Consider the following 20641-nt stretch of genomic DNA (forward strand, 5'->3'; position numbering starts at 1 on the left):
GATATGGATCCATATTGTTTCACTATTCTACAGCTTTTATTTGTTTCAAACATTTTATCGTAGAGATTTAAAATAAAAATGAAAGAAAACTTAAGGTTTTTCGCACTGATAGAGGTCGTGAATACCTATCTGATCAATTCAAAGAATTATGTAAAGAAAATGGAATACATTGACAATTAATGATACCTAGAACTCCACAACAAAATAGTGTTGTGGAGAGAAGGAATCGTACCTTGTTAAACATGGTTAGGTCAATGATGGCACAAGCCAACCTTCCAAAAAGTTTTTTTTTTTTGGGAGGGGGGATGCCCTTTTGATCGCAACACACATCCTTAATCGTGTGCTTTCAAAATTTGTTCCCATAACTCCATATGAGCTATGGAATGAAAGTAAGCCCAATTTGGAAGACCTATGTCCTTGGAGATTAGTAGGGTACGTACATCACTCAACTCATAAGTATGGAAAACTTGGCCTTCAAGCTAATAAATGTGCATTTATTATATACTCAAAAAATTCTAAAGGCTACGTGATGTATAGTGAAAACTCTAATGGTGGGCTAACTGAGATGGAATCTCGTGATGTTGATTTTCTAGAAGACGACTTCCTAAGCATAGGTGAGGTTAAAGAAAGCCTTGAGCTTTATGAGATGGAAGAGCCTCAAGAAAGTGTATCCTAACATGATGAAATGAATGTGAAAACATATCCTATCCAAGAGACTATTGAGGTCAGTGGGAGTACACCACTTGAGCTCTACCAAAGATTCACAGTTACGAAGAAGTGAAGGTAGACAAATACATTGTAAACGATTCCAAATAAACGGTTAGTCTTTCTTAGATATTCTTGTAGATGTTAATGAACCATCTTTTATGAGGAAGCTCTAAACTCACCATCATCAGACAAATGGCTTACTACTATGGAAGATGAAATGAATTCCATGACTGAAAACCAAGTATGGGAGTTGGTTGACCTTCCACCTGGGCACAAGGCCATTGGAAACAAATGGGTTCTAAAGGTAAAGCGCAAAGCGGATGGATCAGTTGAAAAATATAAGGCTCATTTAGTGGCAAATGGCTATACTTAAAAAGAGGGTGTGGATTATGAAAAGACGTTTTCTCTTGTGGTGAGATTTACGTCAATTTGCCCTATCTTGGCTATAGTGGCACATCTAGATTTGGAATTGTTCCAAATGGATGTGCAAACTGTATTTCTCAATGGAGAAATCAATGAAGAGATTTACATGAATCAACCAATTGGTTTTCAAGCCAAAGGAAAGGAACATAAGTTGTGTCGCTTGAAATGTTCTATCTATGGCTTAAAACAATCATCCCGACAATGGCATATTCAATTTCATCAAGCCATCATTTACATAGGCTTGTGATGATTTAAGAGGACCATTGTGCATATGTAAAGAGAGTAGGGAATAAATTATTTATTCTTTCATTATATGCAGATGATATCCTATTAGCCGAGAATGACATGAAGTTAATTGTCACCACTCAGAAGTTGTTGTCCTGTATTTTCAAGATAAAGGACATGGGACAAGTTGAATAGATCCTCAAGGCGAAGATCTCGAGAAGTCATTTTAAAAAGTTTTTGAGTTTTCCTCAAGAAAATTACCTTCAATGGGTTTTAGAACGATACCATATGCAAAACTCCAAGCCTATAAACACTCTAATGGAGAAAAACCTATATCTCAGCATGGAACAATGTCCTAAAACTAAAGAAGAAAAGAAACAAATGGCAAATGTACTATACACAAGTACTATTGAAAGTCTGATGTATGCTATGATATGTACTTGATCGACATATGCTTTGAGGTTAGTATGGTCAGTAGGTACCAAAGTAATCTTAGGATTACCCATTGGGCTATAGTCAAAAGGATACTATAGTATCTAAAAGGAACCACTAATTTGGCTTTATCCTACCGAGGTGGAAGCCTAAAATTGGTCGAATATAGTGATGCTGCTCACACCAGTGAGAAAGATGATCGAAAATCTACTTCAGGATATGCTTTTATACTTGGAGGTAGAGTTATCTCTTAGAGTAGCAAGAATAAACTTTGTACTGCTCCATATATTATGGAAGCAAAGTATGTAGCATGCTGTGCTGCAAAATAGAAGGTGGTTTAGTTAAGGAAATTTTTACAAAGCTTGAACATTACTAGGCATCTTAGTGAAGCTGTTGTACTTTATTACGACAACATAGCTACCATAGCTTATACAAAAGATCGTAAGTATCATGGAAAAACCAAACACATTGATACTTGCTATCACTACATTCGTGACATCATTGCACAAGGTCTTGTTGTGTTGAAGTACACTTCCACAACTGCTATGTTAACAGACCTATTCACTAAACCTATTACCAAAAATGCTTTTCAAAAGCTTATTAGGGGTTTAGGGTTATTACGCATTTGATATTCATGTACTATTGTTTTTTGAACAATTAATAAATTAAGTTTGTGTTGACTTATTTGATCAAATGTTGTTAATTAATTAGGGCACATATCTAAGTAATATTGTCACTTAGCTTTATAGATATTCCTCTCAAACAGGATAATCGCCCCAATGCTATGGTAATGTGTGGGATGAGACTTAAATGATCACAAGGTAGCAGGCATTTTGTGATCTTTTTGTCACTTGAATTGTGAGCAAGGTTCTTAACAATGTCACCTTGACTTAGAGTCAAGATGAGGCTCTTAAGAGTCAAACATGGAGATTATCCACACTCCATAGAGCCAGTGATAGCCAGATTTAAATCTTAGGGGATTCAAGTCAATCTTTTTTGTAGGGATTGGACTAAGATCCACCATAATGTACATTTCATACTATATGTAATATTAGTCGACCGATGAAAATGAGTGATTGAATAGATTCCTGCTTCATCACTGTGTGAGCCCAAAGGACTTATGTAGTCCAAATTTTATACCTTTTGGTACTTAGATCTATGATATGATGTTGAGAATTGGTGTTGTTACTTCAGCATGATTTCTAAGGTTCAAAAATGATGTGATCTAGCGGAACATGACTAATAAAGCAATCAGATCTTAATGGATTGACATGAGTATCTAAGGAAGAGTCATTATAAATCTCACATACATGGTCTATAACTCATTGCCCGGGCAGTTATAAAAACATTAGTTGTTAGATATAACCATGAGTTTAGACACATAAAGAAATTTTGCATAGCTCTTACATGTAAATGGGATTAGAGATACAAAATCTTGTGTGATTAAAATGATTTACGATATGACGAGAACTCGAGTGGTGTTATGTTAGCAAGATGGTAACTTAATATCGCACGGCTCACTGATACTTTTATTTTCTCATTGATCACGCGTTTTATTTTCCCTGTATGACAATGAGTGGAGAATGAGCTAAATTGGGAATAATATAAGTTGATGCCAATGTGTACAAGTGGGAGATATTGCATTTAAATGTGGTGTAATTTTGTTAATTATTTGTGAATAATTAAAAAATATTCAATTAATTAATATTAGATATTATTTTGACATTTTTAATTGAATAATTAAAAAAACATTTGAGATATGATATAAATTTAAATTCAATTTGTTTAAATTTAAATAAGAATTATCTATCAATTACATTTAAATTTAATTTGTTTAAATTTAAAAAAAGATTAATTACATTTAAATTTTATTTGTTTAAATTTAAAAGTAACATCCTATCTTTATATCCCTAACACGTTTATAAATAATGAACAAACGTACTGGTTTTTTCACATAACCAAGAGTGAACCTGAGTTGTTCTGTAAGTCAGAAAACCAAAAACTCTTTTTTTTTTCTCTTCATTCTTGATACACTATCAAAAGCCAAAGGGTTTTGGAACATGCAATTCCTTATGGAAAACTTTAGTAACCGCTCTATAATAGCGAGAGTGAAGAGATCATTAGTTGCTGGTAGTAGGATTTGTAAGGTAAGTTTCTTCGATCAGAAAGGGAGTGAAATATTTATCTAAAAATGTAGGCTCACCTCCAAATACAAGTCATTGATTTCAAATCTTCATGAGAAATAACATTTATCCTTATAAATGGCAATAATATCCATTGAACAATAATATATTTCTCTCAGAAGACCGACTTTGACATGTTAACAGAGATTAAAGGAAGGATAAGAATGATGTTCCCCTTACATACATGCATGCAGAAAAAATGCATAAGCATGCCAAACATCCACTACAAAGAATGTCCATCATATTACAAAGTTTCAACTCTAAGCATCATTCTCAGGTGCAACACCCTCTACACACATCAAAGCTCATGGTTCATTTCAACATCTACAAGTAACATCACCAATATATAAGCCATAAGAAAAAAGCAAATGGCACAACCAAGAAAACCCTTAAAATGAATTAGCTTTTGCAATCAATTGCATATTTCAAGCATACTAAGTAGCAGTACTTGGTGGAGTAATCTTTGTGAGCAATTACCGAACCGCGACCCTTCCTTGCCCCATGATAAATAGTGTCAACAATGCTAATAAACTCTTGCTTGTCCTTAAGAGCCCAGTTGATCTTGTTGTTTCCAGTACCAAGGTCTATCATTATGCGTTTATTTCTGAAGAACATAATTATTGATGGATCATACAACTCATACATTGTATTAAAATCAAAAACTTATGTTATGTCATCTCAGTTACTGAAGCAAGCACCTTATTCATCAGAAAACACAAATCAAATAAACTAATTAACAGCTGATACGCATAACAACATTACTACTCCACAAGAATGAAGAGCAGATCAATTCTAAGACATTTATGCATCACAAATAATGACAGAAAGTCCAATTTTTGAAATTCAGGTCTAAAACAAAACGAGAAATGTTATCAAAAAGCTATAGACTTCGTGCACACATACACATAAAAGTGTAACAACCCAAAAAGAAGTAAAATGTAAACTCTTTCTGTATCAAAAATAGGCAAACCCCTAGAAGTTTTGTAAACCCTGCCCTTCTGGAAAAGCTACCAAATAGAACCCTTTGTTTGCCAAAAAAAAAGACAACCAAAAAGGATAACCACTTGGGGATTACAAGATACAAGGGCATGGTAACTACTTAGAGATTCCAGCACTCAATCATAGGGCATAAAATATATATGCTTAAATATGAATGTCCAAAAAACAATGTCCAATTTAGTTCTTCCTTTACCTTTTAATTCCAACATGCCGGTGAAAAAGTTTCTAATATTGCACGGTTGGTGATGGAGAAGGTTTTTCATGAAACAACAGGGTTACTATCAAATCATTATCCTTTCTATTTTCTGTTAACAAAAATAATATTAAGAACTAAAAAGCACATCAAACAGAATGCTAGTAATAGAATTTTATGGTTCCAAGATCAACAATGCTCTAGATTTTGCATTCTAGCTAAAAGATCTATTGCTTGGTTTGGTTCTTTGAAGGTCAAGGCTCGCTCAAGCTGTTTGAATTTCCCCATTTATGACCTGCAATCAGCAATTAGGGTGCCAAAGAGTGAGCGTCATCAAAGTCAGCACTCTCTTAACAATTCTAACACAGTTTTGGCATCAAAGTCTACTTCCACTTTTAGGAATGCATAATCTATAGCAAAAAGACCATCATGAAGACCCATAATTCTTCCTATACGGTAGTAGTTATTCTCAATCCTTGGTTAAAATAACAAACAAGTTTCCTACAAATAAGTTTCCTGAACATGAACCATACGAAGTTAAACTAAAACTATATATATTTAAAATGGAAAATTTGGAGTTATTCAAGTACACTAGTCAGAGGCATAAATGAACCAGTGTACTCCTTGAATAACTCATGAATGGGCTCCGTTGGAGCTTTTTCATCCTTGTTTATTAGTTCAATATACAAGGAAAAAAATGGAAGCTTGTTTAGTAAATATGCAATTTGAACGTGAGTGAGCTTGACTCATTTATGTCAAGAACAGAATTGATAAAAAAAAAATTCATGAACAAAGTTGATAAAAAAGTTCATTTATGCCTTTCAAAGTTGGTCAATAAATTTTGATATGTTTAAGCACAAATAAAATTTAAATATAATTTATATATTATTTAAAAATTAGTGTGGCATAGATTAAAATGAACAAAAATGAAGGCATGCTAGATGCAGGATTAATACATTCTAAATCACTAATATAACCAACCACACAACCGACCCTTTCACCCCACCATCTGTGTTTCTCGCAGCTTCAGTCAAGGTGTTGCCTTTGTACGGCCCACTTATGTATTATGAAAGTGGCTTTTTTCTTATATGTACCACTATGTTTTAGTAGGTTAAATTGGTCGAACTTTCACCTTCTTTCTAAGGCCTTGAAGATTATTTTCAAGGTTTAAGTTCAGCTTAGAAAGTGGTTTACCTCACGAGCTTGTTAAGAGATCAAGCTCAGCTTAAATCTTGGTAAACATAGAGAAACTTTGCTCAATCAGACATTTTTTAGCTCGACCTGTATTCAAGCTTGATAATATTTAACCAAGACAAGCTCGACTATGAGAAAGCTCAGCTTGGCTGGTGTCATTCACATGTCTTACCAACTCAAAAGGTAATAATTATCTTAAAAGACCAATAGAGAGTTATTAACAATTATAGATAAAATCTCAAGTAGTTTAATCCCTCATGCAATTGTTTCCATCTTGCATCATTTCTTTCAAATATTCTTTTATCACAATTATTATAAAAATTACAACAAAAGGGATATACCAAAGTACGTAGACCAAGGAATATAGAGTCAGAGCAAGAAAGATCCTCAACTTCGACCTTGGTAGAAAAAACTGGATCCAACCTAGCATGTCTCCTTTATCTAGTCAATGTATCCCAATTACCCAATAAATGCTCTCATTTTCCACAATTGATAAACCATGAGAAATGAGTCTAAATATTTTATTTGAATGGAAAAGGTAGAAAAGAAGTATGCATAGAAGTAGTTCAAAAACAAGAAGATGCTAATTGTAATAACACACCCTAGCAGCTAGAGAAAGTAATTTGGTATTCCACCCCATCAGCTTATTCATTCTTTTCCAGTGATGAACCAAAAAAAAATTTGATAGTTCATTCACAAAAAATTTGGACAACCAAAATACTTACCAAGTTCATCCACTTGCTTGTATGTAGGACAAGAAGCTAGTTTCTTAGATAGGACCATAAGAGGGGAGCTATATTGCTTCAAATCTTCATTTTTTTGAAGTACCTCCAACACATACTCGATGAACATGGCAATGTAGGTCTAACCCTCCAAAATATAAAGAAAAACTTAGAAAAAAAATTAAACATGCCTACATCAAACAAATATTTGTTTGCAGCATTCACTGCCCGAGTTCAAGTAACATAGGAGGGTAGACTTAAATATTGGTGTAGTTAGCATTGATGCTTTGAGCAAATCTCTCATAGACATCAAAAGGAGCTCCTAGAAAAGGTCCAACAATTATTCCTATTTGCGTTGGACTACTAGCATAATGTCATTGACAAACATAAAATGCAATATTCAAGGTCCTCCTCTACCCATTAAAATGGGATTCCAACAATTAATGTTTCTCTCTTGATTGATCCTAAGGGAAAGTTACTTGAGAAAAGAAACAAAAAGGTGAGGAGATAATAGATCTCTTTGACTTATGCCCCCTAGAGACTAGGACAAGATGAGTCATACCCTCTTACAAAGAATGGAGAGGAAGGTAGATGAGACACAATCCAAAACCATATTGTGGATAAATGCCAAATTTACTTTTCTATTGTAGTGCAATGTTGAATTTTGCCACTGTACCTTTTATTTTAGTTGAATTTTGAACGAAATTTAACAATGAAAGAATATTTTGTGATGTATTCCATTATTCAGCTCAAATAAGTTTTGGAGAAGCAGAAATTACATGGAATTCCACAATTACTTCACAATTAGATTTGATGAGAAATTCTATGACAAAAATTCTACTTCCCCAAAATTTCTTTAAATTGCATAACTTGAGCATTCCACAAATTATTCTTTCATCCTTCATTTTTTTCAGCAAAAAAAATGAATCAAAATACAAGTATGGCTGTGAATTCAATGCAATTCAGAACCGTGGCAAAATTCAACATTGAGCCTTACTATTAGTGGCAAATTTGGTAGTTATCCCCTTAAAGAAAGTACGCACTTCTCTTACAAATCCTGACTCCAACCAGTGATAAACTTTTGTAAGATCAAAATATTTCATCACTATCCAACCATCTTTAGGTTGAAGGCAAGAATTGTACTATTTCCTGTACAGTAAGGATAATAATATTATTGGAAGCTCATACCTGAGAACGAATCCCAATTGAACAATACTGACAAAATCAAGCATAAAACCTTGATCCTCTTTATCACAAGATTTTGCACACCAAGTTATACATGGAATTGCGAAGAATACAGAATTGAATAATATATTGCTCTGATAGAGTTCAAGGCCAGAAAAATTTGCAATGAAACAAGAAAGGTAATTATTCCTCATATAATACGACTAATCTTAAAATTGATTGAGAAACACAAATGGAAATTAAAAAATATTGAGATAGAAATACCTGCAAGCAAGTTTCGTCCTAATCGTGGCCGAACAGGATGATGACAAGACACTTTTCCTCGACCAGGATGGCCTGATCCACAGTCCATCCAGAGTGAAAGTGTGGAAGTAGATGTTAGTCTAAGCCCTACAAGCCAATCAATTTTATGCTTGTAAAACACTACATTAATTAGTCATATTTCATATCAAATACATTATGGATATTTTATATAATGTATGAGGCATTTCTTTATCCATGAGTTTGTTTATAAAAAGTTATGAGAGACTTATGTAGATAAAGTCCTTGGAACATAATGGCTTTGCAAAGAAATTATAAAAGTAATAATTATGAGATTCTTATGCATCAAAGCCTTGTTTCTAAATATGTTCCTGGTCATTGTATTGTCAAGAATAAAAGCATTGACAATGCTCAAAGGCTAGTCCATGCTAAGCCTCCTTACTTTATAAGTAAGCAATTGATCTCATAGGTTAAAGTATGTGAGATACTTGGGGATAGTATATGGGTGCTTGTTAAGGAACAAGTTCACTGAGCATGACCCGCTATGAGAGTTCCATTTGGTATTTCACACAAGTGTTTACGAAAATACTTTCTTGTGTCAGTAGTGTAAGTAATCCTTAGACTTGTGATACTTGGACATCTTGTATGTGAATTATCATGCTTTGATTTCACCTCTATAGGTCTAACGATGACCAGATGCTTAAATGGGATACTTTTGGGTATGGCATGAAGCATGCAAAGATGAATGAGTAGTCTAGAGAGGATTCATCACCCCAAGTGATTTGAAGGGGACATATCTCATTTGCTCTTGGCTTATATTGATTAAAAGTCCTTGGCCAAGGTAGTCTTGATAGATCAATATAGAAGCTATAAGACTAATATGGATAAGTTAGACAGTAGACACCGAGCAAAGGTTTCTATCTATCTAGGATATATGATGAAAGGATCGAATTACACTGAGATTCTGTACATTGAAAGGTTAGTCAAATCATATTGACTCTCCTGACATTTGGGTGGTCATGATGTATTGCTAGATGCCGGTCATGATTTATAAATATAAATATAAATTCTTAATTGAATTAATTTATATTTATTACGAACATATTCTGAACCTAATGGGTCACACACATAAGGTGAATTGTCGAAATTAATTTGAGTTCAATTGGATGTGATCTAATTGATTTTATAAAGGCTTAATCTAATTAAGTATTGGGCTAAATCAAATATGATTTGATGGAGTATTAAATGAAGGCCCAATTAGCCTAAGACATTTTATAATCCTTACTGGATATAAAGTAGGTCAATTCACTCTATAAAAGAATCCCTTAGCCGCCTCTTAAATGTATAGAAGAATTCTATTTTATTTTCCCATGTGTTAAGATAGGATCATAGCCAAAAAGAGAGAAACACAAGGGAGCTCAAAGTTGAGAGTTTGCTAGCACAAACTTCGGCTTAGGGATTCACACACTCTTAGTGAAGAGATTTTGGCAAATCATTGTGTGGATCACCATTAGAGGCAAGACAACTGTGCTATTGTGGTTTGATAAGTCTTAATTGGTGTACAAAAGTTAAAACGAAAAGCCAAGGAGGACTTCATCAAAGAAACTAGACTTTCAGGTATGTCAAAATTTCTTTTCTGGTTTTTCTAGATTAGTTTCAATTAAAGTGATCCATGGCTTTGGGGATTAAAATTTTAATAATATTCAACTGCGTATGAGTTGTCTTAGCATGATTTAAATCCCCAACAGTAGGTACAACATCGTCTCTCCAGGGAATTTGAAATTCCCTTTCTAGTAAAGAGAAAGATATATGTTGTGCTTTACAACTTCCAAGTTGAAAACTGCGGGTTTTCATTTTTTTCTCTTTTTATGTTTTGTTTCGAAGAAATTAATGGAGGAGGTCTCTTTTGTCATGTTTGCTTAGTTGAGTTCACAACACCTTCTATTTATTTATTTATTTATCTAGTATACATGAAAAGCTCCTAAATTATACAAAAAAAATTTAGATAAAATATTCTCATTCGTTAAGTTTTAGTTATAATTCTACACAAGTCTATTAGTATTTAAAATAGACAATTCACTTGAAATATGTAAACAACATTAACGAGTGAAAGTAAAATGTTTAAAATATCCCTCTTTTTTCTCCTCTTTTCCACTATTTTCCTTTTGCTTAAATTATACAATTAGTCCCTAAACTGTACTAAATGAATAGATTTAGTCCTTGTACAATAATTTGTATAAATTAGATCCTTATACTTTATAAATTTGTTAATTACAGTCTTTAACTCTAACATCATTAAATTTAACCATTAAATATGCTGATATAGAGTTGACTATTTGTTGATATAGCATGGTCATGTTGATGTGAGACAAATATTGACATGGTATAATGCTTACGTGTCCACATGAATTTAAAAGAAAACAACAAAAAGCATCCTAACCTTAAATTAAATGAGATTTACAAAGAAAGAAAGAAAAAAAACTAACAACCCAAGACAGAGAATCAAGAGAGGGAGAAACAACTAATTTTGGAATTGAATAATTGAAATTTAAGAAAAGTATGATCATGATTCCTGACCTTGTTTTGAATCGTAATTCTCAATTAACATAATTTTGAAGAGTTTTAGACAAGTTGAGAGATTTTGATGGATAAAACAACAAAGAAGAAACAGAGATTTTATAAAGTTTTGTTGGTATGCTTTTGGGTTCTGAAAGGTGCGAGGCTAATTGAGCATAATTAGTTCTCTTGTAAATCTTCTTTTTTTGTCAGTTTTTTACAAATTGCAAGCATACTTCACTTTAGTTTTCTTTTGGGTATTTTTCATTGTTAGCTTTTGTTTTATTCTGCAAACTAAAACTAGTTTTTTAGGTTGTTGCAAGAAAACCTTTAATACCCAGTTGAATATAAAATATTTTTTCAATAATAATTTTTCTTTGTTTTTCTTGTTTTTTTCCTCTTTATTATTTTCATAATTTTTCCTTTTTAACTTTATTTTTTCTTCACTTGTGTGAAAAAAAAAATAAAGTGGTTCCCATGGGAGAAGATAGATTCATGTGAGGGTGTTTTTGTTAATATGTTTTTGGTGGGTTGTCAATTTTCTTTCTTTCTTTGTAAATTTTATTTAATTTAGGGTTAGGATGCTTTTGCTATTTTTTTAAATTCATGTAGTCACATTAGCATTATGCCGTGTCAGCGTTGTGTCATGTTAACTTTTGTGCCACATCAACATGACCTTGCCATATCAACACATAGTTAATGCCATGTCAGCATACTTAATGGTTAAATTTAATGTTTTTAGAGTTAGAGACTATAATTAATAAATTCACAAAGTATAAGGACTCAATTTACACAAATTATTCTACGAGGACTAAATCCGCTCTTTTTATAAAGTACATGGACTAATTGAATAATTTAACCTTTTCCTTTCTCTCAAGCTAGCCGGTGGCACTCCCTTACACCGATAAGCTACCTTGCAACTGGATCTGATCGTGGAACGCCAAATTTGGCCAGATCTCCCTGAAGGGAGTGCGATATCAGCATTCCCTTAGAGAGCATGAGATCAGCTTTCCCCAAGTAAAGCAAATTTGGGGAGCACCTAGGGACCATGAATCTTGTGCTCTTCTAGCATGGTGCCATCTCTAGTGTTCCCCAGCCAAATCCAACTAACGAAAGGTAAGGTAGAGAGAATTTTTTTTTTTTGAATAGAAGAGAAAAAATTTTAAAAATGAAAAATTATAATTTATATAGTGTGGTAATTTTTAAAATTAATGAATGGTAAAATTATCCGAAAGTTTTTTCCATATCATCAAACTAACAGAATCACTAACGATTGACTAATGTTGGACTAATGCGTTCAGTGAAAGATATTCTTTTAGGGTGGATTGTCCATTTTGAATAATAATGAACCTAAGTAGAATTATGACCAAAACTTAATGGGGTTAGGGTATTTTACCCCAAAAATTTAAATAATTCTTATTCTTCTATTGTGTTCAATCAAGTCCCTATACTTTTATTTTGAGCTAAATAATCCCTTATATTTTTATCTTGAGCCAAATTACCTGTTATAATTAATGATTGACTTAGTCAAAATACTACTTGTCATTCTATGCCATATGACACTAACGTGGCATACTGAAATGTCATAATTAATGATGATTTGGCATAAAAACATATCATAATTGATGATGACGTGGCATGCTAATGTGGCATGATGGCATGATCATGTAATATTTTTCACCATTCATATCAACGCCACGTCAATGTTATGTGTATATGAAATGACAAGTGACATTTTGATTAATGAAAATTACTCAACCATCAATCATAAGAAGTTATTTAACTCAAAAAATAAAAGTACAAAGTCTTCATTGAATGCAATAAAAGAATAAGAGCTTATTTAAATTTTCTTAATTAATTCAAGTGTTTTCTTTAGAATTATGCCATTTATCTATTTTGGATAATTTATCGTGTGTGATTTTACTGATTGGTCTATGATTGCATTGATTGATCTAGCATCATAAAGACAACTTTCCCGAATCTTAAATATATGTTGTATTTGTTTATTTGCTTTTGTTATTTATTTATTTTTTCTAGTATTAAATTGAATTAGAAAAGTACATGTATTACACAATAAGTTTGTAGAATTCTATAAATAGTTAATGTTAAAAATTTAGTATTAAATTTTTAAATCAACAAATGTAAAAAATTGTTTATTAATGTTAACAATTTTAGTATTATAATTGTTATAGATCGTTTAAAGAAAAAGAAATAAAGTATTGTGTTTGTTATGATGCAGCTGTAATATGGTAGATTATTTGATATTAAAAATGATACATAGTAACATATAATATAGTTAAACAGATTGTGTTAATTTATAATTTAAAAAGTGAGATAAATGAAAGTAAAAGTATGGCAGCTCCTTTTGTTTTTTAGCTTTTTAAACAATTGTACGATAATGGAAGTCACAGTAACTTCTTTTGAGCTTTTTTTTTTTGAAAGGAAAGTAATGGTTGCATAAATCCAAGATTAATAACAATTTTCTTGTAATTTTATTAATATAATTGTTGTATCGTTATAACTGAATGATTAATTTCAATGAGATGAATATGAAGTATGTGCATGGCTATGACATTATTGCCCATGAGATGCTTAATTACATAAGAGAAAATGTACATGATGATATGAATATGTTTTATAGATATGAATTGTCTAGTAAGCCTATGAGATTGCATGTCATTGATGTGTTAAGACAATATGAGCATGAGGACCTTGATGTGGGTCACTGTGCCACACAAGTACAAGGGCTTTGATGTGGGGCATTGTACCACACAATATGAGGGTCATGATTTGGGGCGTAATACCACACGTATATGAGGGCCATGATGTAGGGCATTGTATCACATGACTACGTAGCCTTGAGTTGGTTGAATGTGTCACTCATAACATTCATTTACATGACTTACATAATGAATGCACAACAATTATGATGTTATGAAATATGCATGGTGTGGATGTTGTTGTAAGAGTGTCGAACCTCATTATGAATGTATGTAGAAGTTACGTTTTCATGTATTATGAATGAATTATTAAGAGGCATAGCAAGTATAAAGGTTAGATTGATTATAGGGACTTGAATGTGTTGGAAAATGGCCAAATTTTGGGTTTATATGGATGAAGTATCAATACCTAGCAAACAAAATGTCTTAGGAAGCATTTTGTGTGAAATGTATCGATACTTCCTCAAGAAGTATCAATACATGTGGTCCAAAAAGCATTCTTGATGAAAAATATTGATACCTATAGTCAAGGTATTGATACTTAAGGTACGTAACCTCTTGTTTTCTCTTTTCAAAAGGTTTGTCACTTGATTTTAAGCTTCCTTGTCAATCCAAACTTTTATGTGACTTGGATTTCAACTAAAATCATGTGATTTGAACTGGTAACATCATTATTCAAATATTTTGGAAGGAAATGAAATGATTATCTATGAATTCATGTTTATTGCAAGTTATGGATTATTACAAAAGCTCTTCCCCTTTGGCTTGTCCCCTTTCGCATTTGCTCACTGAGTTTTATAACTCACACTTGAAGATTTATTATTTTGTTTTAGATAGTAGCTTGCTTGGCTTGTCGCCTTGTGGAAGAGTAGCTTAACTCATATTGGGTAGGTGTTATAATGTCTTCCTTCAAGCCTTCTATTGTCATTACACTCTACAATGTGCCAAGTCGAGCCTTTATTATTTCATGGTTTGTAATGAGACATGGTTTTGTAATTAAATTGAGAATACTTATGTTTATGTTTATGTTACTCAAGCATGCAATGTTTATGTTAAGCACTGAAAGTAGTGTATATGACATGTGATACCTATGGTAATTGTAACGACCATTCCTCGATCGTTACCGATGTTCGAGACTTGCGAGAGAACCCGCCAAATCCCAAACAAGCTTTAGTTGATTCTTTGGTTATTATGCCATCAATTTGTGAAACTATTTGAACCACATATCTCTTTGTAATAAGGATTAAACATAATCGCAGTAAACCATCTTAACCTTTATTCACCATACTCGTAAAGATTACATTATATTCTATAATTATTCAATTGTACATTTACATTCACATTACTTACAAATACATTATACTATGAACGACTCAACCTCTAGCAGTGGAGTAACTTGGAATAAAGTGCTACGAGATGCCTTTACCTATTCGCGGTAGACAACATGTGCCAATGAACACATGCTAGGCCGAACACTCTCTATAAAAGAGAAATAAGGGCGTGAGTCTCACAAACTCAGTGATCATCGACTCTGTGAGCAGGGAGTAGATGGGAAACAAGCTTAAGGCATATATTTTGAATGATAAAACTGGAATAAAAGCAATATTCTTTGAAAAATCAAATCACAAATAGAGTGTTTGTGCCTTGTAAAAATGATACCGTCAAATCATCGTTCAATATTTCACTTCGTAAAAAGATGCCGAAAACAAGTGTAGCAAAACCAAGTTCAATCATAAAGCATCACTTATTATCAAAATAAGAGAAACAGTATAAAAGTATGCACGCCTCCAAGTTGTGTGGCACGTAAAGAAATCGATTTATAAAGCCACCTAAACCAGATCATGATCATCAAATAAGCACTGAAAGCTTTTATTCAAATAAGGGGAGTTGTAGAGAAAATCTTAACTTTCCACCATGCAAAAAAGTACACATCGAAAAACTCACAAGGCTCTCGAGTAGGAAAGTATAATATCAACACGTGAACCCACTTCTACGTAATAACAATCCGGGAGCACCACTTCCATCGAATTCCCACATGCCATGGAAGTGTCGACAATGTTGGCCGACATCAGAGAATCAAGCGGTCGCAATCGTGAATAACATTTGTGGCCTAGCCACATATAACAACCCGTGGCCTTGCCAAGTATATCACGGACCATGGCCCTAGCCATGTGTAACAACCCGTCGATGACCCAAAGGTTCTCTAGCTAAAGCTCACTTGTGCACAAGGGTCACACTTAACCGAAGTGGCATCCGGCCTACTCTCGACGCTCTCGGTTTGTCAAAACTATTTTCAAAACCAAATCAAGTTTTTTTTTGTTTTTTAGACTTTTTCCTTTAAATCGTTTGAAATCAAGGTTTGGTAACTCATCAAATTGAATTTCTCATTAATTGTCATGGTGTAAATACATGTACAAAGGTCAGAATAAAAACTGGTGCTCAAAACTTGTATTTAAATCATTTTAACAAATGCATTTAGCTATGCAGATCACACACAAAAATACAAGGAATGAATTTTGATGCAAACATCGTAAAAAGGCTTGTTTCCCAGTTTCTAAACACTTTACATATATAGATTATCTATAGGCATATCCAAACCAACTTTCAAAACAACTTGGATCCACAAAATACCTAGGACTCTACCAGCTCATGCTTTCCATAAATGTGCATTTAAAATAAATCATTACATATATATTTTATGGAAATTTGGAAATCGACACCCCCTACTCACCTTACAATAGCGGTACGCTTCGTCGCTATTGATTCAGCTACGTATCTAGCTATTTCTACTTGTCGGCCACTCATTACCTCATCCGGCATGCCACCATGACAAACTTTCATAGCAACAAATTAAATGCAATATATTTAGCATATATCATTTCCACTTTTCTCATTCAATCATGAATCCTCATTTTACTAATTTGCATCATAACACATTTTTGCTAAGGTTATTTGTATCCTTTGTTTGCGTAATTCTTTAGATTATAAGTACTGGCAACTTATTCATAACTTTAGCACGCATACTTATCTTTTCCAATGATATTTATCAAGTTCAACTATCATTTTCACACCAATTACCTCGCATACAGTAGCAATTATAAATCTAATTTCATCAAGCTTTTTCTAAGTTTACATGCACCACAATTCACATTACATGCTACCACCAAGCATAACATCAATATTCATTCATACGCACCAACATTCATAACCTTTCAAACCTTTCACAACAACACATATCCACACATTACATTTTTTCGAGCTTCCAACTATCATAATTGCTTATAATCATACCCATGACATCATAATAATACTACATATTGCATGCTTTACCTTTGTGATGAATTTGACCTTGCATGCAACCTACCAACTCATGCTTTCCAAAAATTTGCATTTAAAATAAATCATTAATATAATTTATGGAAATTTGGAAATCGACACCCCTTACTCACCTTACAATAGTAGAACACTTCGTCGTTATTGATTCGGCTACGTATCTAGCTATTTCTCCTTGTCGGTCACTCGTTACCTCATTCGGCACGCCACCATGACAAACTTTCCTAGCAACAAATTAAACGTAATATATTTAGTGTATATCATTTCCACTTTTCTCATTCAATCATGAATCCTCATTTTACTAACTTGCATCTTAACATGTTTTTGCTAAGGTTATTCATATCCTTTGTTTGCGTAATTCTTTAGATTATAAGTACCAGTAACTTATTCATAACTTTAGCACACATACTAATCTTTTCCAATGATATTTATCAAGTTCAACTATCATTTTCACACCCATTACCTCGCATACGGTAGCAATTATAAATCAAATTTCATCAACCATTTTCTAAGTTTACATGCACCGCAATTCACATTACATGCTGCAACCAAGCATAACATTAATATTCATTCATACGCACCAACATTCATAACCTTTTAAACCTTTCATAACAACACATATCCACACATTACATTTTTTCGAGCTTTCAACTATCATAATTGCTTATAACCGTACCGATGACATCACAATAACACTACACATTGCATGCTTTACCTTGCATGCAACCTCAATGTGGTGAATTTGACCTTGCATGCAACCTCAATGCTCTTCCAATATTCCACTCACCAAGCTGCCAACAATTGTACAATCATTCCTCACAATATTCAACTATCCGTAGGCTTCAAAACATAGTGTTAAGCTTACCGCTTTTCTTTCATCTTGAACCCATTATGCACCCATGGGTTTGGTGGCTTGCATGTCACCAATTTTCCTCCAATCAAGCTGATATTTGCTGCCACAAGACATTTCTCTTAGTCATCAACTCATTTTTAAGGATTGCTCATGCTAAAAACAAAAATCCTTACCTTTCCTTGCTTGAATCACAAAACTAAGCTTTATACCTCCATTGACTCTCCACGGCTTTTCTCTTAGGTATTGAAGGTTCCTTGAGTGAAACAACAACATAAATCTACAAGATGAGGGAGGAAATCTCACAATTTTTCTTGGTTTGGTGCAAAATCGAGCCTTTCCTTCCTTTCTATCTTTTTCTTTCTTTCTTTCTTTCCTTTCCTTTCTTTTTTCTTTTTTCTTTCCTCTCCTTTCTCTTTTCTTCTTGGTTATGGGCGGACTTTTCAAGGCCAAGCCTTGAAAATGGCTTTCATTTTCTCATTTTTCTCTCCCATGGGTGGATTGCCCAAGGTCACTCACATTTCTCTCTTATTTCCTTTTTTTTTCTCTTTAGTTTTCCTTCATGGGCAGATTGCCCAAAGCTTGGTCATTTTAACCTTTTTCCTTTTTCCTTTTATGTGGTAAAATGGAAAGTCAAAAAGGGCTTTTGAACTTTTCAACCCGCCACCATCATTGTCCATTCTTTCTTCATTTCTTTTTCATTTCTTATTTACATGCCATGCCATCCAATTAACTTTCTTTGTTTTCTTTCTATTAAATATTGTATGTTTGCCTTTTTCTTTTCAAATCACATCACCTTTCTTACTTGTTGACCATGGGCTATCTTTTCCAAACCATGGTTTTCTCCAATTATATATATTCTTTATTCTTTTTCTCTTGTCAACATTCACAGGGTGGGGTCCCACATGTTTCCCACTAACTTCTCCTTTTTGCATGTAATGATTTGCATTCAATAATGAATTTCACATGCATGTCTCATATTCCACATAATCTAGCATTCCTTAACTAATTGATCTCCATTGGCCTCCAAATATTAAAATAGCACATAAGTCCTCAAACTTTTCTTTATTTGCTATGTAACCCTCCAAACTTTCTTCTTTTACAACTTGGTCCTTCCAACACATTTTAAATTCCAATTTCCTTCTATTTTTCTTCTTTTACACGTGTAAAATCAAAATATCCAAGTTGCATTTCACCAAAGTGTCACCATAATATTTAAATATATACTTACCCACGCTATATTTAATAAAGGCACGCGAGCCCCATTAACGCCATTTTTCTTCAAAATTCTTTCTTATTTCTTCTCCCTCACTTACATTAGTCATATAATCCTTCTTCATGACTAATTTCGATTGTAATTAAAATATTAATATTTTAATATTATTTTATTAATAAAATATTATTTTATTCTAAAATTCTCCACTTGTCTCCTCGGGTCCCAAAATGTCTTATTATGCCCCGATTCACTTCCAAATCACCTTTTAACTCACTAATTCATCCTCAATAAAGATACTATTATTTAATTGCTAGTTTCTTGCGTGCGAAATATTTTATTTCAAACTATTCTTTTCACCCTTCATCACTCTTAAACATCCTAATTAACCACAATTGGTATCCGATAAGCTTATTAGCCACCATATCAAAGTACGGGGTGTTTCAGTAATGAGGTCATAGATGAATATGGGCACAGAAAGGTGCCGACTATGACTATGTCAATATATGAATATTGATGAATGAATCATATTTATGTTATGCATGACTATTATTAATTGATGATTGAATGGTGTGCACAAAAACTTATGTATGGAATTTTGAATGAAACATGTATATGTTAAGGATGTATGGGGCTTGCTTGAGTCTAGTGGTTCATACCATATAGGCCCTTATGCCATATGTCCTTGGAAATGGAATGTGACATGACATCGAGGTAGGAAAAGCCTATGTGTGAGGTGCATGGGGCATTGAGACATGGGCTTTCAGCACATGGCTGCATGTGCGATATCTAATAGACCTTTGATAAACGTTGATTGACTATCAAGCCCTTAAATTTTACCTATTATACTTTGGATAATTGAGATATTTTATGTGGTGGTGGGAGAATGCTTAATTATTAAGTTTAAAAATGGACCAATGGGATGGTGACAAGTGGCAAGTTTTCATTTCTTTATAATTTACATTAAAAACCAGCACACACCTCTCTTATTCATTCTTCATGTTCGGCCTCACCAAGGAAAAGAGGAAAGAAAGAAAGAACAAAACCCTAGTTAGAAAATTCAAGAGAAAATTGGTGGATTTCAAGGAATTAAGCAAGTAAAGGTAAAATTTTTTGATTTTAGCTTGTGATCTACGTTTCTTATGCATTCTTTTTCATTTTTCATGGTTGAGAATCAAGTTTGCATGAAAATACCTTTGCTGGCCGAACATGGGGGGAGGAGTTTTGATCTTGGATTTAGCTAGATTTCATGTTATTCTAGTGTTTTTAGTTGTTTGGTGATATGTAGCATAAAAAGCAAACAAGAAAAATTTTCTTACATCACCCTCATTGGCCGAATCTTCCTTATGGTATGTGGATGGTGGATTTGATTTTATTTCAAGTAATTTGGTTAAGAATTAATGATTTATGGTGTAAAAATCAAGTGTGAAAAACCATAGTGTTT

General features: G+C 33.1%; 1 pseudogene; it reads right to left on the bottom strand.

Annotated features, from left to right (window-relative positions):
- Positions 1-4370: 4370 nt before the first annotated feature.
- Positions 4371-8639, bottom strand: LOC18609162 (thioredoxin-like protein YLS8 pseudogene; annotated as a pseudogene).
- Positions 8640-20641: the final 12002 nt, after the last annotated feature.

Source organism: Theobroma cacao, chromosome 2, assembly GCF_053813885.1.
Source record: "Theobroma cacao isolate CCN51 chromosome 2, ASM5381388v1, whole genome shotgun sequence".
NCBI classification, from domain to species: Eukaryota; Viridiplantae; Streptophyta; class Magnoliopsida; order Malvales; family Malvaceae; genus Theobroma; species Theobroma cacao.